The 27,873-nt window shown below is 41.8% G+C and overlaps 1 pseudogene across 1 annotated transcript; it reads left to right on the top strand.

The window, feature by feature from the left end:
* Positions 1 to 27,739, top strand: LOC306664996 (endoplasmic reticulum membrane-associated RNA degradation protein-like; annotated as a pseudogene). Its single transcript, XR_013766690.1, has 11 exons — positions 1 to 128; positions 492 to 659; positions 2,268 to 2,407; positions 3,233 to 3,332; positions 3,613 to 3,702; positions 5,466 to 5,563; positions 6,213 to 6,349; positions 6,919 to 7,033; positions 7,771 to 7,873; positions 26,425 to 26,454; positions 27,705 to 27,739. The product of XR_013766690.1 is annotated as an endoplasmic reticulum membrane-associated RNA degradation protein-like (transcript).
* Positions 27,740 to 27,873: the final 134 nt, after the last annotated feature.

Genomic DNA, 27,873 nt, shown 5'->3' with positions numbered 1-27,873 from the left:
AATGGGCAGGATGGTTGGAGGGGTCTGGTCGAGTGTGGGGAGATTCTGGCAGTCTGGCTGAGGTCAGAAGTCCCTGCATGAGTTGCTGGAGGTCGTTGCAGGACTCTGGCTTCAAGCAGGAGACCCAGGTCTCTTTGGTGGTGTTTTTTGCTGGTGCAGGACAGTATGTGCTGCTGAAGTAATTGCTTATTCATTTTTATGACCAGGGGCAGTGCTATGTCCTGGGCATACTGGCTGGATGAGGAATGGTGAAAGGTATAATACCTGTTCATAAAACTCATTGAAGTTCTGTAACTCATATGATCAATAAAGTGATTTTAAAATCTTTAAAACATTTATTTAAAGCATTGAACTAAATCCTGTTATCCAGAAAGCATGTTAAGAGCAGCTGTACTTTTAGTACATTCCATGCTTAAGATAGAATTTTTTGTGACTTGGATATATAGTAATATTCTTTTCTGCTAAACTGTCCTTTATGTTTTATATTTCAGATGTTGGCAGGAGATCCTGTTACCACATGTCTTTCTCCCTCAGTGTATGACATGATTGTAAACTTGGGTTTGAAGTCAAAGGGACTTTTGATTTCAATAACATTGTAACCGAAAACGGTGAAGTGGTCTGGAAAACAATTGCAGGCTGTGTGAGCTGTGCAGGAACAGGTTGGCATGCCTTTGTACCCCATCCCTCAGTTGCTTCTGTTGGTTGTAAAGTGTTCCTTTCTAGCCAGTGTTTGAACCACAGACCTCCATGTAAAACCTGAAAAGGAGTCAGCCTGGAAAGAGAGGTGAGGATAGAGAAGCATGAGGTCAAGTGCTGCTGGACTGGGATACCTGCTTGGGCAGGACTTTCAGTCAGGAGGCAGGCTGGGTGCCGGACTGTTGGGGTAGGGTCCAAGAGCCCAGTTGACTCATTACTATGAAGGGGATGGAATGGCCATTAAAAGATGCACAGCTATTTTAAATGTCCTCCAGGCATGTCTGTGTGTTTTGGAGGGGAACGATACGACCTGGAAAACTTAGGAATATCTGCAAAAACTGCAAATGATTGCACTCTGGCCTGGCAAGTCCATTTCCAGGAATTTATGAGACAGTTGCACTCATGGAATGAAGCACTCTTTGTCATAGCTGCATAAACACATCAATAATCTGGAGCAGCCAGATGTAAGCAACAGAAGAGTGTTTCAGTGGAGTGTTATGCAATCATAAAAAAAGGAGGCTCATCTCATGCAGAATTCTTTGAGCTAAGTGAAAAAAACAGAAGCATAGATTTATAGATACACCCAGAAAATCAATAGCAGTAGATGCAATAAGGAAGAGAACTGGGGGCCACGTGGGAGGCTTCCCCCTTTTGTGTTTTCCATTGTGCGCCGTGTGGATGTTTAACCTCAAACTTGTTAAACAGTAAGAACAAATATCCATATTTCAAATATGTTTTGAAACAACTGATTGTCATTAGAAATCTCAGTCTAATGTTAATTCTAAAAAGTCAGATTACAGGATTATAGTGTAATTCCCCCTTTCCTTGGGGACTGGGATCCACCCCCACAGATGCCACAATCATGCGTAGTACTGAACCTTGTACATACTTTTGTTTTTCCTGCATGCTCTGCAGTATTGGCACAGGGTACAGTTCACAGTCCTTCCATGTTTCATCCCTGATGCTTCCTTTGCATCACTGCTCTTTGTGCTTTGAGACCACACTAAGTAAGTTAAGGGTTACAGAACACAGCACAGTGATAGCAGCAGTGGAGCTGATGATCACATGGCTACTGAGTGATGTACAAGTGTCCAGTGTCTGCAGCCTGGATACGTTGGACAAACGGATGAGATGGGGTGGGATAGTGCAGAAATTCATCATGCTGCTCAAACCAGCATGCAGTTTGAAACAGATGATTGTTTATTTCTGGAATTTTACATTTAGCATGTTTGTACTGCAGTTGACCATAGGTAACTGAAACTGTGGGTAAGGACTATTGTGTACGGTGTGACTTAATGTAAACTAACATACAGGAAATGACATCGAATATCTCTCTCCTGTTTGAAAATTTCTATATTTTCAAATTTTCCACTGGTGATATTTTTTCTTTTGTAAACAGATGAGCATCATGTAACTTGTTTTTAAACTATATCTATTATATGTTTAGTTATAAACTGCTTATTGATTGTGTAGAAATTGTATAATTAAAGCACATTTTCTTTTATGGTTTAGACATTTCTCATCAAGTGGTAAGAGCTGTGGTGCTAAAGCTTTTCTTCTTGTCTTTTAAGACCAGAGTCTGGATTACCAGAGAAGTGTGAGGCTGCTGGGCCCTGTGTGTGAGGCTGTCCATCTACATTTTTTATCTTTAACCAAGGGGCAGTTTGAAACTCAATATATGCCATGGTTCCAGTGGACAAGTTTTCCAGAGGTTTGGCTTTTGAACACCTTTAGAAATAAAAGACTTTGTAAATATCACTTGGAGACATTACTTGCCAATTTTGAAGTGATTTCCTCCATCTGGACCCTCTAACTGGGGACTGCAAGAAAAACCTGAATTACTGTGGATTACTATGCAGAACCCAGAGCTGAGCCACACACCCCTTTGAACAAAGGCAGGTTTTGGACTCTGCTGTAGGACTAGGAGTTGGAGAGCGGGGAGTGCTTAGTACAGGGCTGCTCATCCTGAGACAGAAGAGAAGTGGCCCACTTCAGACTCCAGACCTTTGAGAGAGGTGGTGAAGTGTTGGTAGGAGACCAGAGGAGGTGCTTGGTTTGTGAATGGTGAATTGGAGGAAGGATAGGTGGTTCAGGGTCCAACCCAAATCTTGTTTTTTGCTTTTTCTTAGTTTTTCTTTGTTTTCAGTTGACATATTAAATGACCACAATAAAGCAGTACTTTTAACAAGTCTGATTCTGAAATAAATTGAATTCCTAATTTGGAGTAGGAGGATTATTGCTTCTCAGCAGTTCTTTTAAGTAGTAGGTTGAGCTGCCTTATGTTTGTCTGATATTAGGAACTAAATCATAATGAGAAATGAAGTGTAGGTCAAGACATTTGAATTTTCAGTTCACAATTATGCCAGCTTCCAATAAGCATCTTAAAAAACTTTCAAAGAACTCCTTGGGCCTTAAAATGTTTTGTTTTGTTTTGTTTTTTCTCGATTTTTAGGCATTGTAATAGTTAAATAAAAATATTTACTCATACAAAAAACATTTTAATATAGCAGTTCTAACATGTATGTTATCTAAATAGTTGTTTCCTGAAATATTTGATGCCTTGGGAAGCCAGCAGTCTCCTGCCATCTCTCAGCTTAATGAAACTGACCTCATGTCTGGAGCGAGCCTTAGGTGATGTAAGTGTGAGAACTCTTTTGTTACTGGTACATTAAATCATGTGTAGGAATGAAACCAAAAAAAGTCGCCCTCAGATTTTTTTATTTTAATTAGTTTTCCTGTAAAATAGAATGGTTTGTTATCCGGATTGTCACTGTTGTTCTTTCTGAGTGACTATCGTATCATGACATCTTTGTCACAGTACTCTCCTTTCATTTGTGCAGACAGCTGCTTTGCAGAGAATGCTCTTTCTTAGCAGCCTCTGTCTCAGAATGTGATTGCGCAACTTTTTGCCTCTAGGTGTTCTTACTGATTGGGAAGGAATGTCCCTTTCTCTTAAGAGATCTGCTTGCGTCAGAGGAGCTTGCGCAGGTCTTTGGGCAGTCTGTGGTAAGCTCGTCTAAAACCTAGAATATGCATGATGAAAAGCACTTTGTTCTTCCAAAGCTCATGGTGCTGTAGGAAAAAAAATAATTAAAAATTAATCCAGTGATTTAAGCACATTTTCCCTTTGTACCTTCCCTTTCAGAAGGCCCCCTCTTCCACCCCCACAAAAATCCTCCCATACTGATTCTGATGGTGGTAGAATAACCTCTGGGGTCCAGAGAAGGGGACAATTTGAAGCATAGTGCTTTCATTTGTTACATATTTATCATTATAATACAAACAATACAGAATATTTTTTAACCCTTCAAAAGAGTGTTACTGAAGTTTTACTTTAGAATATTAATGTTTTCACCTGTGGAGATTTATGTCTTCTACAACCATTCAAATTTATAGTGAAAAAATGTAGCTGTTGATACAAAATTGTTCAGAGCATGTACTTTTCTAAAAAAATATTTTTTAGTTGTAGATGGACACAGTACCTTTATTTTTATGTGGTGCTGATGATAGAACCCAGTGTCTCACACATGAGAGGCAAGCGCTTTACCATTGAGCTACAATCCCAGTCCCAGAGCATGTACTCTTAAAGAATCTCCTAGAGGGCACATGACCACGAGACTTAAGACTAATGGGTTACTTTTAGGCTTCTGAGTGAGGCGGGTCCAGCTAACGGGGAAAGCAGGGCACCCTTGCAGAAACTGTGCATGCCAGCAGAGCTGGTGAGCAGCTCTGGATGCTGTTTTGGGGATGAGAAATGTTTTCAGTAAAGCTTTCCTGCTCTGTACTGGGACCCTTTCCCCTTGTCAGCTTGGAGATTTTATTTTTTCCTTGTGGAGCACAGGGAACGAGGATGTAGTGCAGACCTCATCACACTGAACCCATAGCAGATTTTGTTTCTTCGGTCTGTTTTTTGCTGTATGCAGGTGGTCTCTTCCCTGCCTGCCTCCTCTGGATTGTCACTTCTGGTTGCTTCATGCTGTGTGCCAGTAGTTTCCAAATTCAGTGGAGAGCAGAGGCTTCTGAGGCTGCCTGAAGCCCTGCCTGCTACGTGCTCTCCAGTTTACCTTCTGGTTCTGGTTCTGCTCTCTGAGGAAAGTTTGGAGCCTCTACTTTCCTCTCTTCTCAGCAGCAGTTCCCCATGCAGATGCAGATCAATTTCCCTGCTTGAGATGTGACTTTTTTTCTCCTGGTTAAGGCATAGTTTATTCCTTTAGTCTCTGATCAACTCCCATTGTTCCAGAGCTAAAATGTGGTGCTGCACAGCAGGGAGGGGTGTCCTCTTCACCTACAGAGAGGGCTAGAAGCAGGTGGGCCATGAACCTGGACCAGGAGGCAGTGCACAGGACTGGCCGCTGGCCTGACTATGCCTGCTGTTTTCTCTCTCACCACATATGCACACGCATCCTAGTACCTGAGTTGCTGTTCATCACTTTCTGTTCTACTTGGTTGTTCGGCACCTTTGATCCACAGTGTCAGAGCAGTGTATACTCATCTCCCATCTCAGTGACTAATGGGGAGTCCCTAGCTTAGCATAGTGGGAAGAATATAGTGCCTTCCTCAGAGGGTGGAAGAGCTCCTGGGTCATGCAAAGTATGTCTGGTTCATGTTAAACTCTCAAAAAACTGTTGGGTTGATTATTCTTGCTACCAAGGTCAAAACTATTCTTTGTTAACTAAAAAAGCAAACATCATTTCAGTATTGTATTGGTTTATTTTAAAATTCAGTAATGACTTAGTTATTCAATGATCTGCTGCCTTTTAATGACCTAGATGAATGTGCTGAAAGTCTTCATTGGCTCACCCTGTGGACTCAACCTGCGAAACATCTTATGGCATGGGTTTGCATCGCCACAAGAAATTCCCCCAAAGTAAGTCGCTGGTTACGTAATTTTCTTTCTTTTTAATCTACTTAAGAGTTTGTTTTATCTTGAGTTTCATGAGCAGGAAAGATGCATTTTTTAAAGCCTTTTTTTTTTTTGATTCATTGTGCACAAACGGGGTACAGTTTTTTATTTCTCTGGTTGTACACAATGTGGAGTCGCACCATTTATGTAATCATACATGCACATAGGTAATGATGTTTGTCTCATTCCATTATCTTTCCTTCCCCTGCCCCCTCCCCACCCCTCGGCTCCCTTTACACAATCCAACGCTCCTCCATTCTTCCCTTACCCCTTCCCTGCCCCAGAAGGTGTATTTTGTGAAAGGTCAGTGTTCGAGGCAGGATTTTGAGATCCTGTTGCTTGTTAATAGAGTCACCAGAGGCGAAGGCTTTCAAGGCTTGGCACCCTGGTCTACAGGATGTGGTGTGCACATATGCAGATCCTGGGTGGTAGAAGACTCAGAGTTCCTTGAGACATTATTCCTCCAACCATTGCACAGCTTAATCCCTACATCTGGAGAGAGTTTTCTGCACTTCACATTTGTTTTCTTAATTTTGAACTTTTTTTTTAAATAAAGCTTTGTGTACATATGACTGATTCATTTTCCCAACGTCTCTGTGGCATTTTCTCCCAGATACTGTTCAATGATGCTACTGTTGACAGCAGGATTGGGTCAATTACTCAAGAGTTACCTTGAACACACTGAGGTCACACTGGCACATCGATCTTTTGTAACTCTTAAAAACTTAGAAGATTTGATTGTTTTTCCTGGCAAGTATCGCATTTCATATTTCACCCTTAATGTATCTTTGTGGAGGTATTTGTAAACTATCAGTAGCATCCAGATTTGAACTCTTGAGGTGGAATTAAGTCATTGTTCTCCAGTAGCAAGATGGCTTGAGAGAGACTTGAGGACCCTCTTGAACTTTACCCCTTCCCTCCACTCCAGGGCTGTGGGACTGAGTCAGGCTGCGTGAATCAGGTCATGAGAAAGCCAGCGTGCTCCTCGGGCATGCTGAGCGTTTGCTAGGTGATGTGTTTCTTCTCCCTTACACCCCTAGTGCATTTGTGCTCTGGTGGTTGTAGTATAAAGGCCTCCATCTTCTGAAATATTCTTTCTCTCTCTTGGCCAGTGTGCTCCACTGTCAGCAGGCTTCCTGTGGCCACTGCTCTCTGATTGTGGGTTAGATGATCTTCCTCTTCTTGAGGGTTCTGCACCATCTCAGGGGTCATAGTTGTCTGCTTGGGGGCCTAGTTCATTGGCACCTCTTCCCTAGTGTGTTCCCATCTTTTTCAGTTCATTAGTGTGTTTGTATTTAAAGGTTTTTGCTGTTTTACAGATGTTACTTCCGAGGTACTTTGGGTACTAGAACAAGTGATGATGAAGTCCACCTTTATATTAAAAATCATGTCACCATATTGGAAATTTGCTCTGACCAAGTTCACATCACACAGGTAACTGAAGAGGAGCCTGGCAGTGTGGTTTGTTGGTTGGAGGCCAGGCCTGCTGTTGGGGTAGAAGTAAATAGGCGGGGCTGACTTGAGAGTAGACAAAGCCTAGAACTCCTTCATAGAATCATTGAGAAGACAGCTTACAATTGTGTTTTAAGCATTAGGTGTCATCCTTTTGGTACAGTTGATGTCATTGTTTTTCAGAATCAACTCTTTAATATTTTTTGAGTTCTTCTGTAAGAGAAGCATTGATTCCAACATCAGAGAATCATGAAACAAAGACAAGTAGGTGTGGGCACCAGGAGCAGGCCCTGCGCGAGATCAGAATGTGCGCATGACACACAGAGACCAGGCGGACGAGTGGGCGGGTCTCTGTTCCATCTCCTCCAAGATGATTGTACCCTGGTTCATTCCTTCTTAAGCCTGCAGAACCCACCCAGGTCTGTGTGTTTGCGTAGCTTCAGAAGTGATGGAACAAGTAAGAGATCTCTGCAGACATTTTTATTCTTCTGAAGCTACTAAACGTGGTTCGCAAAACAATAAAATACCAGGAAATGTTTTTCAAATCACTAGTCTAATGAGACTTTGATTCTCATTTATTTTTTTCTCATATTAGCAGGGAATATCTTCTTTTAATACCACCTTGGTTGTACCTGGGCTGTAGCATATTTATTGAGATATTCATGCTGATGTTTGTCTTCACATATGGAGTTTTCCTGATCTTTCTTGCAACTTCACAGGTTTGCTGACTGTACCATCTTGTTGTTGTCACAGCTGGAGACTGGACTTAGGAGAGTTTTTGCTGCAGTTAACCAGTGCCCAGATAGACTCCTGACTGCTGAGGTATGTGTGCTTCTGCTATGTGATGCTGCTGTGTTGGTAGTTTTCTATGGCTAATTAAAAGTCTTAGAAAGTATTTATCCCACTGTGTTTGTCATTAAAGTGAATTTTTTAGCTTAAAACTTTCTTTGGAAGACTTTTCTATCCTTTTTTTGTGGTTTCCTATTATAATACGTTTATACAATTCAAACTTAAATATTTAAGTTATGCTTGTTTTGGATAGTTTTTTAGTATTTCCAAGTGGTCTTTTAAACTTGATCATGCCATGAAAGCAAAAAGCACTTTTCTCCCTCTAGCTATTTAGTGGCACATTACTTCAGTCCTGCAAGGTGCCTTTGGCCCCAGTGTGGGCCAGTGAGTGGCAATGTGTACTTGTGACACATCACCTGCCACACAGGCAGACTGGGATTGTGACCCAAGTCCCCTGAGCTTTGGTTTCTTCACCTTAAAGAGTGGGCAGTATTGCCTTTGAAGGGAGTTGTGGAACTTGGGATTGGCTTGTGAGAAGCCCCGCAGTCCCGTGTGCACACACATTTTCACACGTGCATGTGCACTCCACCAAGCATGTGTGTGCACACAGACACTGTTGCTTCAGTTGCCACAGGAGCCCCTGGGTGCCCTGTCTGAGCCAGGCATCTCCAGTTTCCAGCCTGTCTCCTCCGGCTTCATAGGCTCTTGTTTCTGCCCCTTCATAATGGCTAGGATGAGCTTCTGCTGCTAGTGACAGAGGTCCCCAAATAGCCAACTGCAAGATGGCAACAGGGCAGAAGAAAGCTCTGCCCTCATGCTGTCATGGCAGCACTCGCCTGCAGCACTGCACTCCCTTGGCCTCTGCTGGAAGAGGCCATGCCTGCCCAGTGGGTGGTTCTGCCCGCTGTGTCTGCCATCACATCTGCATTCCATCCAGCAGAGGGGCAAAGAAGATGTGTGTGCACTTCCTGGAGGTAGATGCTCTGCTTCCTCCTGGCCAAAGCTCAGTTGCCACTTGCTGCCTGGGAAGTGGGGGGAAGTCTGCATGTGATGCACATCTGGCTCAGAGCAGGAGAGTTGGTGGCGGAAGTGTGGGTGAGTGTGTCATGGGGTCCACAGAGCATCTGCCACACTGCAGGTTCTCATTTCTCCTCCTAGTTCAGCTTTTCCATGTGAACGCTCCTCAAACCTGTATTCTCAACCCAGATTTTCACCCTGGATTAGCTCTCTCAGTCCCATGCCATAAATCGCCACATTTCTGGGATCAAAGATAATTTAAACCATGTTTGAACCTAATGAAAATGAAAACTCAGTGCACCTGAAGTTTTTGTACACAGTGAAAGCAAGCCACAGTGTTACAGCCTTAAATGCTAGGGACCCCCAACGCATGGACTCCAGCATTTCTTTAATCCTGTCCACTGAGAATTTGCATGTGTGTTTCCCCAGAGCCTTAAGTTCACTTTATTTAGGAAGGCATATTTTTCCCCCACAAATTTGTTCTTGGATGTTCCCGTTGTCGCCCTCGTTGTCTTGGTGTCTGGTACCACCCAGTACACTGCCTGTGCTTTCCCTGTAGGTCATCTCCTGGTCTCCTCTGACCACCTTGCCCACTCCACGTTTGACTGAGACCTCCCCAGCTCCTCTCATGTCCTCTGAGCTCTTCTCCAGCTAGTCTTCCTGGTTCTTCGCGCTCTGTTTGCACACCCCCACTAATTATTTTCTGGATGGTATTCGTACGTCATTTGTGGTCTTCACCTTCTTGGACGCTTCCTGGGGGATCCTGGTGCCTGTCGAGTGGGGCTCACACTGCTCCTGTGCTGTGTGAGGACGCCAGCCTCCCCTTTAGTCTAACTTCCTGACTGACCCCCTGGCATAGTGACATAGCTCTTCGCAGTTCAGCAGCACATCTGTCTGTTCTCACGCTGTGCCCGTGGTCCCTGCCTGACCACTCCGAGACAGTGTTGTGGCCACAGTGACTTTCCAGAGCCCCATCTGCTCAAGTGATGCCTGCTTTTCTCTGTTCTGCCCTGTTTTGTCTTGGAGGCACTATGTTCTGCCTTCTGTACCTGCATTTTAGTAGTGATCTTCATGGCTCTTGGGACCTTGTGCTGCTGCCCCGGTGCCTGTGTCTAGGGCCTCAGGTGGGGACTGCCCAGCATGTGGTGGGGAGAGAAGTCCCCTCTCTCTGGCCTGCCCACAGCTCTTGCTTGATCTCTCTGAAATTGGCTACATGATAGTGTGCTCAGTCACATGGGATCTTGTGGAATAAGTAAATTGTGCTATTTGTCTTTGGACTACATGAATAAATAGCATGACTGTACAGAGGGTGTGACTCATCAGAGTATTAGCCCAGGTTTTAGCCCAGGCTTTTATCCAGAAGAAGCTGGATCAGTTCACAGATGGTACATATGTGAAGATGCTCTCTGCGCTTCCTTAAGTGCAGTTGTTGACTGCGTTTTTGTTAGGGCATATGGTCTCCTTGAGATCCCTGGGAGATGGCAATATGGGCGGGATCACATCGGTCAGCTTCCCATGCGTAGAACGACCTATGACCTACTCATACAGACACAAGGTTTGTTTTGGCTCACAGTTTGGAGGTTTCAGTCCGTAACTGATTGGTCTTGTTTTGGGGCCTGTGGCAGCATCCATTCCCCATGCTGGGGACCAGGCCTTTAGCTGTGGGGCTTGGAGGACATTCGTGATCCAAACTACAGAATTGACTTTATGATCTATTGTTAAAATTGATATATGGAAACATAAAAATTGCACATATTATGGAATACCATATGGTGTTTTGAACATGTATACACTAGGTAATATTTAGATCAAGAAAACATATCTACCTCCTCAAACCCTCAGACATTTCTCTATGATGAAAACGTTTAAAATTTTCTTGTAGTTTTTTTTGTTTTTGGTACCAGGATGCTTAACTACTGAGTAACACCCCCAGCCCTTTTTTACATTTTATTTAGAGAGAGGGTCTTGCTGAGTTGCTTAGGGCCTCACTAAATTGCTGAGGCTGTCTTTGAACTCATAATCCTCCTGCCTCAGCCTCCCGTGCCACTGGGATTACAGGCAGTGCCAGTGTTCCCAAGCTCTTATAGCTTTTTGAAATACAGTGCACTCCATTGCACACAGTCACACTACTGTGCAGTAGCACACCAGAACTTTCTTTTTTTTTAAATTATTTTATTTTTTATTATAACAACAATGGATCATGTTATTTCTGTTTGTACATGGAGCAACAGCAACCATTTGCGTAATCATACATTTACATAGGGTAATGATGTTTGATTCATTCTGTTATTTTTTTTCCTTCCCCCCCCACCCCTCCCACCTCTCTTTTCCCTCTACACGTCCCATCCTCCTCCTCCATTCTTGCCCCCCTCCAATCCCCCATGTGTCATCATCAGCTTATCAGCGAGATTATTTGTCCTTTGGTTTTTTGAGATTGGCTTATCTCACTTAGCATGATATTCTCCACATTTCATCCATTTGCCTGCAAATGCCATAATTTTTTGTTCTTTATAGCTGAGTAATATTCCATTATATATATATATACCACAGTTCCTTTATCCATTCATCAATTGAAGGACATCTAGGTTGGTTCCATGTCTGGCTATTGTGAATTGAGCAGCTATGAACATTGATGTGGCTGCATCACTGTAGTATGCTGATTTTAAGTCCTTTGGGTATAGGCCAAGGAGTGGGATAGCTGGGTCAAATGGTGGGTCCATTCCAAGTTTTCTAAGGAATCTCACAATGCTTTCAGAGTGGCTGCACTAATTTGCAACCCCACCAGCAATGTATGAGTGTACCTTTTTCCCCACATCCTCGCCAACACCTATTGTTGCTTGTATTCTGATAATCACTATTCTAATTGGGGTGAGATGGAATCTTAGGGTAGTTTTGATTTGCATTTCTCTTATTACTAAAGATGGTGAACATTTTTCATATATTTATTGATTGCTTATAGATCTTCTGTGAAGTGTCTGTGCATATCCTTAGCCCATTTGTTGATTGGGTTCTTTGTATTCTTGGTGTAGAGGTTTTTGAGTTCTTTATATTCTGGAAATTAGTGCTCTATCTGAAGTGTGAATGGCAAAGATATTCTCCCACTCTGTAGGCTCTCTCTTGCATTGCTGATAGTTTCCTTTGCTGAGAGAAAGCTATTTAGTTTGAATCTATCCCAGTTATTGATTCTTGCTTTTGTTTCTTGTGCTATGGGAGTCCTGATAAGGAAGTCTGATCCTAAGCCAAACAAGTTGAAGATTTGGACCTACTTTTTTTTCTATAAAATGCAGGGTCTCTGGTCTGATTTCAAGGTCCTTGATCCATTGTGAGTTGATTTTTGTGCAGGGTGAGAGATAGGGGTTTAGTTTCATTCTGTTGCATATGGATTTCCAGTTTTCCCGGCACCATTTGTTGAAGATGCTATCTTTTCTCCATTGCATATTTTTGGCACCTTTGTCTAGTATGAGAAAATTGTATTTATTTGGGTTTGTGTCTGTGTCCTCTATTCTGTACCATTGATCTACCTGTCTATTTTGGTGCCAATACCATGCCGTTTTTGTTACTATTGCTTTGTAGTATAGTAGAAGTTCTGGTATTACGATACCCCCCATTTCATTCTTCCTGCTAAGAATTGCTTTAACTATTCTGGGTTTCTTATTCTTCCAGATGAATTTCATGATTGCTTGCTCTATTTCTGTAAGGTATGTCATTGGATTTTAATTGGAATTGCATTGAATCTGTATAGCACTTTTGGAAGTATGGCCATTTTGACAATATTAATTCTGCCTATCCAAGAACATGGAAGATCTTTCCATCTTCTAAGGTCTTCCTCAATTTCTTTCTTCAGTGTTTTGTAGTTTTCATTGTAGAGATCTTTTACCTCTTTGGTTAGATTGATTCCCAAGTTGGTTTTTTTTTTTTTTTTTTTTTTTTTGAGGCTATTGCAAATGGAGTTGTTTTCCTCGTTTCCCTTTCAGCTGTTTCGTCGCTTGCATATAAAATGCTTGAGATTTATGCGTGTTGATTTTAGAGCCTGCTATTTTGCTGAATTCATTGATGAGGTCTAGAAATTTTCTGGAGGAGGTTTTTGCATCCTGTATAGAATCATGTCATTAGCAAATAGAGACAGCTTAAGTTCCTCTTTTCCTATTCGTATCCCTTTAATTTCTTTAGTCTGCCTAATTGCTCTGGCTAGAGTTTCGAGGACAGTGTTGAATAGAAGTGGTGAAAGAGGACATCCCTGTCTTGTTCCTGTTTTTAAAGGGAATGCTTGCAGTTTTTCTCCATTAAGAATGATGTTGGCTAGGGGCTCAGCATAAATAGCCTTTACGATGTTCAGGTATGTTCCTGCTATCCCTATTTTTTCTAGTGTCTTGAGCATGAAGGGGTGTTGTATTTTGTCAAACACTTTTTCTGCGTCAATTGAAATAACCGTATGATTCTTATCCTTAAGTCTATTGACATGATGGATTACGTTTATTGATTTACGGATGTTAAATCATCTTTGCATTCCAGGGATGAACCCCACTTGATCATGGTGCACGATTTTCTTAATACATTTTTTGATACGGTTTGCCAATAGTTTGTTAAGGATCTTTGCATCTATATTCATCAAGGATATTGGTCTAAAATTTTCTTTCCTTGATGTGTCTTTTCCTGGTTTGGGTATGAGGGTGATATTAGCTTCATAGAATGAGTTTGGTAGGGTACCCTCCTTTTCTGTTTCCTAGAATACTTTGAGAAGTATTGGAATGAGTTCTTCTTTGAAGGTCTTGTAGAACTCGGCTGAGAATCCGTCTGGTCCTGGGCTTTTCTTGGATGGTATGTTTTTAATGGCTTCTTCTATTTTGTTGCTTGATATTGATCCATTTAAATCGTGTATGTCCTCCTAGTTCAGTTTGGGAGGAGCATGTGTCTCTAGAAATTTGTCAATGTCTTTGGTAGTTTCTATTTTGTTGGAATACAGATTTTCAAAGTAGCTTCTCATTATGTTCTGTATCTCAGTGGTGTCCTGATGTTTCCTTTTTCATCATGAATTTTAGTAATTTGAGTTTTCTCTCTCCTTCTGTTTGTTAGTGTGGCTAAGGGATTGTCCATTTTGTTTACTTTCTCAAAGAACCAACTTTTTGTTTTGTCAATTCTTTGAATTGTTTCTTTTGTTTCAATTTCATTGATTTTAGCTCTGATTTTAATTATTTCCTGTCTTTTGCTACTTTTGCTGTCATTCTCTTCTTCTTTTTCCAGGGCTTTGAGCTCTAATGTTAGATCATTTAGTTGTTGACTTTTCATTCTTTTCTGGAATGTGCTCCTGCAATGAATTTTCCTCTTAGTCCCGCTTTCATAGTGTCCCAGAGATTTTGATATGTTGTATCATCGTTCTCATTGACCTCTAAGAATTTTTTTTATCTCCTCCCTGATGTTTTCTGTTATCCATGTTTCATTCAATAGCATATTATTTAGTCTCCAGGTGTTGAAGTAATTTCTGTTCTTTATTTTGTTGCCCCGGCCTGCAGGACATCAACGGGTACCTGGAGGGGGGTGCTGGGAATTGAAAGAGACAAGACACGAGAAATGGAGACAAGACAAATGCCTGATCAAGTCTCGTTTATTAGAATTAACACAGTTAATATAAAGTACAGAAACCAATCAGAGTAAAGCGCGCGAAGGCAAGACTAGTCTCGCGCCAGAACTCCAATAAGGAAGTGTAATTGTCCAATCATGAAGCACCACGCAATCTAGTGTGATGCACCTGGTATAGTGTAAACAGGTAATGGCACGCCCCGCCAGCATCCAGCAGGCGCCATCTTAGCTCAGCATGAGGCACGGCAGGGGGCGTGACATTGAGTCAAAGCGCCTGACCTTGAGGCAAGGCAGGGCGCGTGACCTGCCGGCTCCGGACATTTTGTCATTGATTTCTTCTCTCAGTTCATTATGATCTGATAGAACACAAGGCAGTATCTCTATTTTTTGTATTTCCTAAGGGCTGCTTGTGGCATAAAATATGGTCTATTTTTGAGAAGGGTCCATGTGCTGCTGAGAAGAAAGTGAATCCGCTCATTGATGGATGGAATATTCTATGTATGTCTATTAAGTCTAGGTTATTGATTCTGTTATTGTGTTCTGTGGTTTCTTTGGTTGGTTTTTGTTTGGAAGATCTATCTAGTGGTGATAGCAGTGCATTAAAGTCACCCAGAATTATTGTTTGTGGTCTATGTGATTCTTGAAATTGAGAAGGATTTGTTTGATGTACAGGGATGCACCATTGTTTGGGGCATAAATATTTACTAAAGTTATGTCTTCCTGATTTATGGTTCCCTTAAGCAGTATGAAATGTCTTTCTTTATTCCTTCTGACTAACTTTGGCTTGAAGTCCACTTTATCTGATATAAGGATGGAAACCCCTGCTTTTTTACTGGGTCCATGTGTGTGGTAGGTTTTTTCCCATCCTTTCACCTTTAGTCTGTGGATGTCTTTTTCTATGAGATGAGTCTTTTGCAGGCAGCATAGTGTTGGATCTTTCTTTTTAATCCATTCTGCCAGTCTATGTCTTTTGATTGATGAGTTTAGGCCATTAACGTTCAGGGTTATTATTGAGATATGATTTGTATTCCTAGTCATTTGGCTTATTTTTGGTTTTTAAGTTGGTTTGGTTTCTCCTTTGAGTGGTTTTTCTCTAAGGTAGTTCCTCCCTTTGCTGACCTACATTGTTATTTTTCATTTCCTCCTCATGGAATATTTTGTTGAGAACATTCTGTAGTGCAGGCTTTCTATTTGTAAATTCTTTTAACTTTTGTTTTTCATGGAAGGATTTTATTTCATCTTCAAATCTGAAGGTTAGTTTTGCTGGGTATAGGATTCTTGGTTGGCAACCATGTCTTTCCAGAGATTAAAATATGTTGTTCCAGGCCCTTCTAGCTATTAGTGTCTGGGTTGAGAATTCGGCTGCTATCCGTATTGGTCTCCCCCTATATGTAATCTGATGCTTTTCTCTCGCGGCCTTCAAAATCCTATCTTTATTTTAAATGTCAGGCATTTTCATTATAATGTACCTTGGTGTGGACCTGTTGTGATTTTGTGCATTTGGTGTTCTGTAAGCCTCTTGTATTTGATTTTCCATTTCATTCTTCAGGTTTCGGAAATTTTCTGATATTATTTCATTGAATAGGTTGTTCATTCCTTTGGTTTGTATCTCTGTGCCTTCCTCAATCCCAATAATTCTTAAATTTGTTCTTTACAGGATGTCCCATAGTTCTTGGAGATTCTGTTCACGATTTCTTACGATCTTCTCTGTTTGGGCCACTTTCTTTTCTTTTTATTTATGTTTTATTTTTTTAAATTTTTTTTTCACTTTTTTTAATTTTAATTGAAAATCATAAATTTACATAGGGCAATATTTTTGATTCATTCTGTTATTTTTTCCCTTCCCCCTCACCCCTCCCACCCCTCTTTTCCCTCTATACAGTCCTTCCTTTCTCCATTCTTCCCACCCTCCTTATCCCTAACCCTAAACCTAACCCTAACCCTAACCCTAAGGCTAACCCCTCCTACCCCCCATTATATGTCCTAATCCGCTTATCAGCGAGATCATTCGTCCTTTAGTTTTTTGAGATTGGCTTATCTCACTTTGCATGATATCCTCCAATTTCATCCATTTGCCTGCAAATGCCATGATTTTATCATTCTTCATGGCGGAGTAATATTCCATTGTATATATATGCCACAGTTTCTTTATCCATTCATCAATTGAAGGACATCTAGATTGGTTCCACAGTCTGGCTATGGTGAAATGAGCATCTATGAACATTGATGTGACTGTATCTCTGTAGTATGCTGATTTTAAGTCCTTTGGTTATAGGCCAAGGAGTGGGATAGCTGGGTCAAATGGTGGTTCCATTCCAGGCTTTCTGAGGAATCTCCATACTGCTTTCCAGAGTGGCTGCACTAATTTGCAACCCCACCAGCAATGTATGAGTGTACCTTTTTCCCCACATCCTCGCCAATACCTATTGTTGCTTGTGTTCTTGATAATCACCATTCTAATTGGTGTGAGATGAAATCTTAGGGTAGTTTTGATTTGCATTTCTCTTATTACTAGAGATGTTGAACATTTTTTCATATATCTGTTGATTGCTTGTACATCATCTTCTGTGAAGTGTCTGTTCATTTCCTTAGCCCATTTGTTGATTGGATTATTTGTATTCTTGGTCTAGAGTTTTTTGAGTTTTTATAGATTCTGGATATTAGTGCTCTATCTGAAGTATGAGTGGCAAAGATATTCTCCCATTCTGTAGGCTCTCTGTTCACATTACTGATAGTTTCCTTTGCTGAGAGAAAGCCTTTTAGTATGAATCTATCCCAGTGGTTGATTCTAGCTTTTATTTCTTGTGCTATGGGAATCCTTTAAGGAAGTCTCATCCTAAGTCAACAAGTTGAAGGTTTGGACCTACTTTTTCTTCTATAAGATGCAGGGTCTCTGGTCTGATTCCAAGGTCCTTGATCCATTTTGAGTTGAGTTTTGTGCAGGGTGAGAGATAGGGATTTAGTTTCATTCTGTTGCATATGGATTTCCAGTTTTCCCGGCACCATTTGTTGAAGAGGCTATCTTTTCTCCATTGCATAATTTTGGCACCTTTGTCTAGTATGAGAAAATTGTATTTATTTGGGTTTGTGTCCATGTCCTCTATTCTGTACCATTGACCTACCTGTCTATTTTGGTACCAATACCATGCTGTTTTTGTTACTATTGCTTTGTAATAGAGTTGAAGATCTGGTATTTCGATACCCCCTGCTTCGCTCTTTCTACTGAGGATTAGTTTAGCTATTCTGGGTTTCTTATTCTTCCAGATGAGTTTCATAATTGCTTGCTCTATTTCTGTGAGGTACACCATTGGGATTTTAATTGGAATTGCATTGAATCTGTATAGCACTTTGGTAGTATGGCCATTTTGACAATATTAATTCTTCCTATCCAAGAACATGGGAGATCTTTCCATCTCCTAAGGTTTTTTTAATTTCTTTCTTTAGTGTTCTGTAGTTCTCATTGTAGAGGTCTTTCACCTCTTTTGTGAGATTGATTCCCAAGTATTTTATTTTTTTCGATGCTATTGTGAATGGGGTTTCCTAATTTCTTTCTGAAGATTCATCACTTATGTATAAAAATGCGTTGGATTTATGAGCATTGATCTTGTAACCTGCTACTTTACTGAATTCACTTATGAGTTCTAAAGTTTTCTGGTGGAATTTCCAGTTCCTCTAAATATATAATCATGTCATCAGCGAACAGGGATAGTTGAGTTCCTCTTTTCCAATTCGTATCCCTTTAATCTCTTTGGTCTGTCTAATTGCTCTGGCCAGAGTCTCAATGACGATATTGAATAGAAGTGGTGAAAGAGGGCATCCCTGCCTTGTTCCAGTTTTTAGGGGGAATGCTTTCAGTTTTTCACCATTTAAAATGATATTGGCCATGGGCTTAGCGTAGATGGCCTTCACAATGTTAAGGAATGTTCCCACTACCCCAATTTTCTCTAGTGTTTTGAGCATGAAGGGATTCTGTATTTTATCGAATGCTTTTTCTGCATCTATTGAAATAATCATGTGATTCTTAACTTTTATTCTGTTGATATGGTGAATGACATTTATTGATTTCCGGATATTGAACCAACGTTGCATCCCTGGGATGAAACCCACTTGATCGTGGTGCACTATCTTTTTTATATATTTTTGTATGCGATTTGCTAAGATTTTATTGAGAATTTGTGCATCGATGTTCATTAAGGATATTGGTCTGAAATTTTCTTTCCTTGATGAGTCTCTGTCTGGTTTAGGTATCAGTGTGATATTGGCTTCATAGAATGAGTTTGGGAGGGTTCCCTCCTCTTCTATTTTATGGAATACTTTGAGAAGTATTGGAATGAGCTCTTCTTTAAAGGTTTTGTAGAACTCGGCTGAGAACCCATCTGGCCCCGGACTTTTCTTTATTGGTAGGCTTTTGATGACCTCTTCTATTTCATTGCTTGAAATTGATTTATTTACGTTGTGTATGTCCTCCTCGTTCAGTTTAGGTAATTCATATGTGTTGGGACTAATGACACGTTAACTAACTCAGGCTGACTCCTTACTCCCTGGCGAGTGAGCAAGATCAAGGCCTCAAAGGCGGTTTCAATAGTTAAGCATGATGAATTGGACCACCGTCAGGGATTGGTTAACAATAGTTCCGCGAACGTGATCAGCTCGTGCTTGCCATATAGTCTTATGGGACTCTTGCCTGCGTGAGCACCCCATGCCTTGCTGGCCTTTAAGCTGATTGGTTCCCGCCAAGCCCCCACCCTACATAAAAGCTGTGTGATTTCCTCAATAAACGAGCTCCTGCTGTGACGGGTCTCCCTGACACGTCTGATTGTCCTCCGCACGGAGGGCTGGGAGCGGGCGGTCAGTCGGCCTTACCTATCCCGGTCTGACCTTGTTGGGGAGTGTCCCCTTCCCTTGCCGCTGGTAGAGAAGAGCAAGGGGGCTTAAGACCCCAACACATATGTCTCTAGAAACTTGTTGATGTCTTCAAGGTTTTCTGTTTTGTTGGAGTATAGATTTTCAAAATAGCTTCTAATTATGTTTTGTATTTCACTCGTGTCTGTTGTGATATTTCCTTGTTCATTCTGAATTTTAGTAATTTGAGTTTTCTCCCTCTTTCTCTTTGTTAGTGTGGCTAAGGGTTTAACAATTTTGTTTATTTTTTCAAAGAACCAACTATTTATTTTGTTAATTTTTCCGATTGTTTCTTTTGTTTCAATTCCGTTGATTTCGACTCTGATTTTAACTATTTCCTGTCTTCTACTACTTTTGGTGTTGGTCTGCTCTTCTTTTTCTAGGGCTTTGAGCTGTAGTGTTAAGTCGTTTATTTGTTGATTTCTACTTCTTTTGTTGAATGGACCCCATGAAATAAATATTCCTCTATGTACTGCTTTCATAGTGCCAGAGATTTTGATATGATGTGTCTTTGTTCTCGTTTTCCTCTAAGAATTTTTTTATTTCCCTCCTGATGTCTTCTGTTATCCATTCATCATATAATAGTGTATTATTTAATCTCCAGGTATTGGAGAAGTTTCTGTTTTTTATGCTGTCATTTATTTCTAATTTCAATCCATTATGATCTGATAGAGTACAAGAGATAAAGTAGTATCTCTATCTTCTTGTATTTGCTAACAGTAGCTTTGTGGCATAAGACATGGTCTATTTTAGAGAAGGATCCATGTGCTGCTGAGAAGAAGGTGTATTCGTTCTTTTTTGGATGGTATATTCTATATAAGTTGGTTAAGTCTAAATTGTTGATTGTGTTATTGAGATCTATGGTTTCTTTATTCAGTTTTTGTTTGGACGATCTATCCAGCAGTCAGAGAGGTGTGTTAAAATCGCCTAGTATTATTGTGTTGTGGTCTATTTGATTTCTGGAATTGAGAAGGATTTGTTTGATGTACATGGATGAGCCAATGTTCAGGGCAGAGATATTTATGATTGTTATGTCTTGCTGATTTATGCTTCTCTTAAGCAGTATGTAATGTCCTTCTTTATCCCTTCTGACTAGTTTTGGCTTGAAGTCCACATTATTTGAAATGAGGATGGATACTCCAGCTTTTTTGCTGTGTCCATGTGCATGGTATGTTTTTTCCCATCCTTTCACCTTTAGTTTATGGGTATCTCCTTCTATGAGATGAGTCTCTTGCAGGCAGCAAATTGTTGGATTTTTCTTTTTAATCCATTCTGCCAGTCTGTGTCTTTTGATTGATGAGTTCAGGCCATTAACATTCAGGGTTATTATTGTGATATGATTTGTATTCCCAGTCATTTGACTCATTTTTGTTTTTTGACATGATTTGGTTTCCCCTTTATTTGGCTATTCCTTTAGGCTAATTCCTCCCGTTGCTGATTTGCATCGTTGTTTTTCATCTCTTCCTCATGGAATATTTTGCTGAGAATGTTCTGCAGTGCTTTTGTTTATCATGGAAGGATCTTATTTTGTCGTCAAATCTGAAAGTAAGTTTTGCTGGGTATAAGATTCTTGGTTGGCATCCATTTTCTTTCAGGGCTTGGTAAATGTTGTTCTAGGCCCTTGTACCTTTTAGGGTCTGGATTGAAAAATCTGCTGATATTCTTATTGGTTTCCCCCTGAGTGTAATTTGATTCTTTTCTCTCGCGGCCTTTAAAATTCTGTCTTTATTTTGTATGTTAGGTATTTTCATAATAATGTGCCTTGGTGTGGGTCTGTTGTAATTTTGCATATTTGGAGTCCTATAAGCCTCTTGTACTTGGTTTTCCATTTCATTCTTCAGATTTGGGAAATTTTCTGATATTATTTCATTGAATAGATTGTTCATTCCTTTGGTTTGTTTCTCTAAGCCTTCCTCAATCCCAGTAATTCTTAAATTTGGCCTTTTCATGATATCCCATAGTTCTTGGAGATTCTGTTCATGATTTCTTACCATCTTTTCTGTTTGGTCAACTTTGTTTTCAAGATTAAATATTTTGTCTTCAATATCTGAGGTTCTGTCTTCCAGGTGTTCTATCCTATTGGATATGCTTTCTATGGAGTTTTTAACTTGGTTTATTGTTTCCTTCATTTCAAGGATTTCTATTTGGTTTTTCTTCAATATCTCTAACTCTTTATTGAAATGATCCCTTGCTTCCCGTATTTGCTCCTTTAACTGTTGATTGGTGCGATCATTTAATGCCTGCATTTGCTCTTTCATCTCCTCGTTTGCTTCCCTGATTGTTTTAATTAGTACATTCTGACCTCCCTTTCTGACATTTCTTCTGCTGTGCTGTCATTGGGTTTTATTGATATAGTATCTAGGTTAGTTTGGGACATTTTCTTCCCTTGTTTTCTCATATTGGTCAGATGTCAGTGGGACTTTGTGATATTGCAGGATTCTTCTATTGGCTTATAGTGTCCCTGTAGATTTCCAGGGTCTCACCTTCCTGCCTTCAGTAACCTGAAGTCTTGGAGTAACTTGATAATGCAGTGCTTCCAAGGAAAGCTGCCCCTGGCCCGCTACTGGTTCCAGGACTTGGAGCTGGCTCTGTGTGGAAAGGCTCTCAATGGGGGGCCTGCTCCGAGAACCTAGCCTGGAAAGGCACTTCCCGCCGGAGGGGGCCGGGCTGCGGCCTGCTTGGGGAAGTCCCTGGCTGCCGTGTCCTGGTCCCTGAAGCAACCCGCGGGCAGGAACTCGCCGCCCTGGTTCAGGGACTTGAAGCTTGGTTCTCTGCAGAAAGGCTCTCACTGGGGGGCCTGCTCCGAGATGCTGGAAAATCTGGCCCTGTGGGAGGAGCCCACTGCCGGAGTGCGCAGAGCTGCCTGGGAAGACTCTAGCTGCTCTGCCCTACTCTAATAAGCCACCCAAATTTGGGCCTGCCTCCCGGGCAGTGCTTCACCGGGTGGGGGAGACTCACCCCCTGGCTCTGTTTTAGTCTGAGTCTCTCAATGCCTCCCCTTCTTGAATCCTGGGTTCTGGAATGGCTGGAGATGCAGTAACCCTCTAGTCCGCCATCTTGGATACTATTTTCAAGATTAAATATTTTGTCTTCATTGTCTGAGGTTCTGTCTTCCAAGTGGTCTAGTCTTTTGGCGATGCTTTCCATTGAGTTTTTTATTTGGTTTATTGTTTCCTTCATTTCAAGGATTTCCGTTTGGTTTTTTTTTTTTTTTTTTTGAGAATCTCCATCTCTTTGTTGAAAGATCTTTTGCTTCCTGCACTTGCTCTTTCAGCTTATTGGTATTATCATTCATTGCCTGCATTTGCTCTCTTATCTCATCCTTTGCTTAGTGAATCATCTTAATCATGTATAATCTGAAGTCCTTTTCTGACATTTCTTCTAACATATTGTCATTGGATTCTATTAATATAGAATCTAGATTTGTTTGGATCATTTTCTTCCCTTGTTTTTTCATGTTGTTCATGTATCTTCCCAGGTCTAGCAGTGCAGACCTGGGGTATTTCAGATTTCCCCCTATAGGCTTATAGTGGCCCTATAGGTTTCCAAAACCCTTTCTTTAAGGGGAGATCAATATTAGCAGTGCCCAATTCAGACACTATGCAATCCTAGACCAAATAGCCCCTATGAGGACAATAACAAACTTGTCATAGTAAACAGAATGAGTTCAAATATTATCTTTGGTAAAACAAACAGGTTTCCAATAAGGTCTGCAGTTTCTAAAGGAGGACAAAGAGGATGCAGAGGGATGTAGAATGTGGCTGTTAATGGGATAAGAAAAGAATATACAAAAGTTCTAGATAATAGAAAGGGTGAGATGGTAATCAAAAGAAATTGGATGTTAGCCTGCAAAAGAGGGAGAAAGAGACTCTGAGGGAACAGGTAAGCAAAAGGAAAAGAGAGCAAGAAAAGTAAAGAAATAAAAACTTAAAATTTTTCAATAAGGAGCAAAAAGAAAATCTACAGTATAACAGTCATATAGTAATGAAACCTCCCAGGGTTCAGTAGCCTGATGCATGAGAGGTACCTGACAATGAGCTTCAAGCTTCTAGCAAGCATCTCAGGATGGGATTTGCCCCACCTTAAGATCGGAGCTATGGCTTCTAGGATTATCCAAGATGGCCACTCTGGCTTTGAAATGTGTTGGCAAATGGGGAGCTGCAGCTCAGGGTGTGGACATGGTCAGCTGGAAGTCCTGGAGGCAGAGCGCGGTTGGTCAGGCAGGGGTCCTGGAGGTCGGGTGTGTTTGGTGTGGTTGTGGGATCCTGGAGGCCGGGTGCAATCAGTCCGTCTGGGGTCCCGGTTATAGGGCGCAGTCAGTTTGTCTGGGGGTCCTGGCGGCAGGGAGCAGTCAGTCGATGTGAGGGCCCCAGAGGCAGGGAGTGATTGGTCAGGCTGAGGGATCCTGGAGATGGGGTTCAGTCACTCTTGCCAGGGGTCCTATCAGAACTTCTTGCTCCTACCTGTGACTCAGCATCCACTGGCCAACGTCTCAACCCCCCACACCCCAACTCCCCCCACCTCTGGAGCCACCCTTTAGCCCTCGGCTTCCGGAAGATCAACCTCCTCAGCTTCCACTAGGACCAAGGTCACGCGGTGCCTGTCCTTCTGAGCCTGGCTTAGTTCTCTTGGCACAGTGATCTCCAGGGCCATCCTGCTTGCGAGTGACAGGATCCTCCTTCTGTGCCTGACCCGGATCCATGGTGCACAGGCCCCGCCCCTCTCTGTCCATCCTCAGCTGATGGACACTCGGGCTGCTCCAGTCTTGGCTCCTGTGAACAGAGCCGCAGTGGCCCGGGGGAGGCGGTGTCCCTTCAGCACTGACTCCTTCCCTCTGGGCGTGCACCCGGCAGTGGGATTGCTGGGTCGTGCTTGTTCTACTGTTGATATTTCAGGGAATCGCTGCTGTTTTCCACGGTGGCTGTGCTGATTTACACTCCCACGACAGGGTGAGGGCCGCTTTCCTCCACCTCCTGGGCACCAGTCAACTGAGGTCTTTTTGGTAATGGCCATTCTAACTGGAGCAAGGTGATGGTTCACAGTGGTTTTGATGATGACTCCCCAGGGATTAGCATTTTTTTCACATACCTGTTGGCCATTTGTATGTCTTCTTTTGATAAATGTCTGTTTAAGTCTATAACCCATTTTCAAATCATATTGTTTATTTTTTGCTTCTTAGTTTTTGAGTTCTTTGTGTCACCTGATATCAACCCTCGTCAGGGGTGTAGCTTGCAGATGTTCTCTTCCTCATCTAGGCTCTGCTTCACTCCATCGATAATTTCCTTCTCTGAGAAGAAGTTTTTTTGTTTGTCATAATAACGTTTTATGTATTCTTGCTTTTGTTTCCTGTGCTCTTGAAGTCTTTTTCCAAAAAGATCCTTGGCAATTCCAATGTCCTGAAGCATTTCCCCTGTTTTCTTCTGGTGGATTTCATGGTTTCAGGTCTTTCAATTAAGTCTCTAGTCCATTTTGAGATAGTTGGCTTTTGTAACTGGTGCGATACACGTCTGTTCTCTTCTGCATGTGGACATCAGTTTTCCCAGACTTTTTTCTTTTAAGGACTTATCCATCAGTAGTAAGGGTGAGAAGATGTTTATACTTATTCCATAAAACCAAGTAGAAATTTATTTACATAATTTGTGGAGACAAATGAGAAATTCACCCTTTCGTAGAAAGTAGTAGAAATATTTAGTAGGCAGTTGGATATTTAGTTATAACTCAGGAAAAATTTTAGGCCAGCAATACAGGCTTGAGAGCCAAGCTCATCACCACCCTGCCAACTTACTTCACCCCATAGACTTGGGTTTTCTCTGTGAAATGTGAGATTCAAGAATGTCCCCACGGTGTGGTGAAGCCAGCAGCACTGTCTAGGCCAGCTGACAGAAATGCCTCCTGACTTTCTGCTTAGTCACCTGCTTTCCACGTGACACGGGCCAAGTGTCCCTTAACCCAAGCAGGGGTCAGTGCTGGATTTTTCTGTTTTAGAGTATTTCCATGTGTATCATGCATCATTATGGGGATGGCACCCAGATCTGAGCCCATGCACCGCACACACGCCATCAGCAGGTGACTTCCCACGATGGCGTCAGTGTGCCTGTGGGAGCTGCACCCAGTCACAAATTAAATTAAATTTGTAAATTAAATTTACAGATTTAAGTGCCATCTGCATAGTCATAAATGTTGAAGAATGTTTGATAGCACAGTTTGAACAGCCCTAATCTAAAACCCTAAAATGCCCAAAGTGTGAAACTTTCTAAGTGTTGACATGATGTCCCAAGTAGAGAAGCCCACACCCGACCTTGTGACTGGTGCAGCTCCCACAGGCACACTGACGCCATCGTGGGAAGTCACCTGCTGATGGCGTGTGTGCGGTGCATGGGCTCAGATCTGGGTGCCATCCCCATAATGATGCATGATACACATGGAAATACTCTAAAACAGAAAAATCCAGCACTGACCCCTGCTTGGGTTAAGGGACACTTGGCCTGGCCCGTGTCACGTGGAAAGCAGGTGACTAAGCAGAAAGTCAGGAGGCATTTCTGTCAGCTGGCCTAGACAGTGCTGCTGGCTTCACCACACCGTGGGGACATTCCTGAATCTCGCATTTCACAGAGAAAACCCAAGTCTATGGGGTGAAGTAAGCTGGCAGGGTGGTGATGAGCTTGGGGTCAGATCTCTGGGGAGCCTCCCCTGGGGCCTGTGCCTGATGCTGTCCCCATCCTGCCTCTCAGGCCATCATTTGGAGAAGTGCCAGGCTGTTCTTGCATGTGCACTGTGCCAGTCATCAGCAGGAAGACTTGGTGTGGGCAGTGGTTTGCTAAGGTTTGGGGTCCTCAACTTGGGAAATAACAGAGCTAATGCACTTGTAAAGGCAGTGTTCTAACAGGCTAATTTTGAGACCAAGTTGTCAGATTTGGTGAATTTCATTTCTCCTATAACGTAATTGTTTGCCCATAAGTGTTCTAGATGAAGGTTATTTTCACCAGGTTTCAGTTTTGTGACATGACCACACTTTTTCTACTTCGAATAATGTTACTTTATTGTGTTTTGCTTTAATTATTTCTTTCCATTTTTTCTCTTTTCTGCAGTCAACTGCTCTTTATACTACCTTTGATGAAGTAAGTAGACTTATAAGGTGATTTGAAACAAAACTTTGTCTTATTTTAAAATAAAAATTAAGATACAAAGTTAAAGAATAGTCCCAAATCTTACATTTGTAGGAAAATGTTCACAGTAATAAAAGCATAAAAAACTTAGGATAGATTTAAATGTAACTTTAAGACTGATTTTGACACTGAGACTTACTAAATCACTTTCTAAAGTTACCAAAATTTAAAGTTTGAAAATGCCAAAGGTTACTGACTTCATTGGCTACACTTATTTAGAGACTTACTTTGTGTGTGGGGATGGGTGGTGTATTGAACCCAGAGGCACTCTACCACTGAGCTACATCCCTAGCCCTTTGTATTTTGAGACAGGGTCTTACTAAGCTGCTGAGGCTGGCCTCAAACTTGGAATCCTCTTGACTCAGCCTCCTGAGTTGCCATGATCACAGGTGTGCTCCACCATGCCTAGTGCCTGGCAAGGCTTGCATTTTAGATTTAGGGTTAGCTTTGAATTTACATGTGGAACATACCTAATCTGCTCTGTGTTTACATTGTGTGCTGAAGCATTTAATCTGCACGCTGAGGTTTGTGATTCTTGAGCAAAATCTATAATACTAAGAATCACAGTTGAAAGCATCTTGTGTGGCCCGTAGAGTATTGAGACTCTCTGTGTTTAAAACTGGGTGGTGATTCTTGTGCACCGGAAGTGCAGCACAGACCAGTCTGTCAGGAAAGCCACAAGCAGAGCTGTGCACCTGCAGGTCGTTTGGCCTGAGATAGGACCACTGGGTCTGAGTGTGCAGTGGAAGTCAGAAATCCACTGCTCGCCTTCAGGGCGCATTCCATTGGAGAGCAGTTCGCTGGATGCATTGATACAGAGGGCTAGGTGGGACAGAGTCAGACCTGCATAGGGTCAGGTCTCCAGCACTGGGTCAGGGCAGTTGGATTCCAGAGTCCACGGTGATTGAAGAGTGACTCAGGAATTGACAGATGGTTGTGTAGGCATGCGCGCACACACACAGAACTTGGCAAAGAGTGTACCATAAATATAGACATACTATATTAGTTCCAAGCAAATTACATGAATACAGGCAGTTTTAAAAGCATAGCAAAAACTTTTCAGGAAAAATGTTAGCTTAATTACTTTAGGAGTATGATATTTGAATTGTACGTGTAGGTGTATGAGTGAGACTGCACACATCAGTGTCTGCATGTGTGGAGTCTGTGTAGTTCAGTTTAACAGTTTATTTTTGGCATTTTAGATATTGGCAAAACCATGAGTGATGGCAAAATCAACCAACTTCCTCTTTTCCTTGGAGAACCTGCTATGGTAATATTTGAAAGTTCCCAGCCTAATGTCTTCTGCTTATGAGCATTTTCCACTTATCCCTGATTATGTCAGTGTGCCCTGGCCCTCCAGAACAGATCTGA

The sequence above is a fragment of the Sciurus vulgaris genome, assembly GCF_902686455.1.
Source record: "Sciurus vulgaris genome assembly, chromosome: 7".
In the NCBI taxonomy this organism is placed as follows: Eukaryota; Metazoa; Chordata; class Mammalia; order Rodentia; family Sciuridae; genus Sciurus; species Sciurus vulgaris.
The sequence above is the reverse complement of the archived record's forward strand: the minus strand, read 5'-3'. Positions and strand labels throughout refer to the sequence as shown.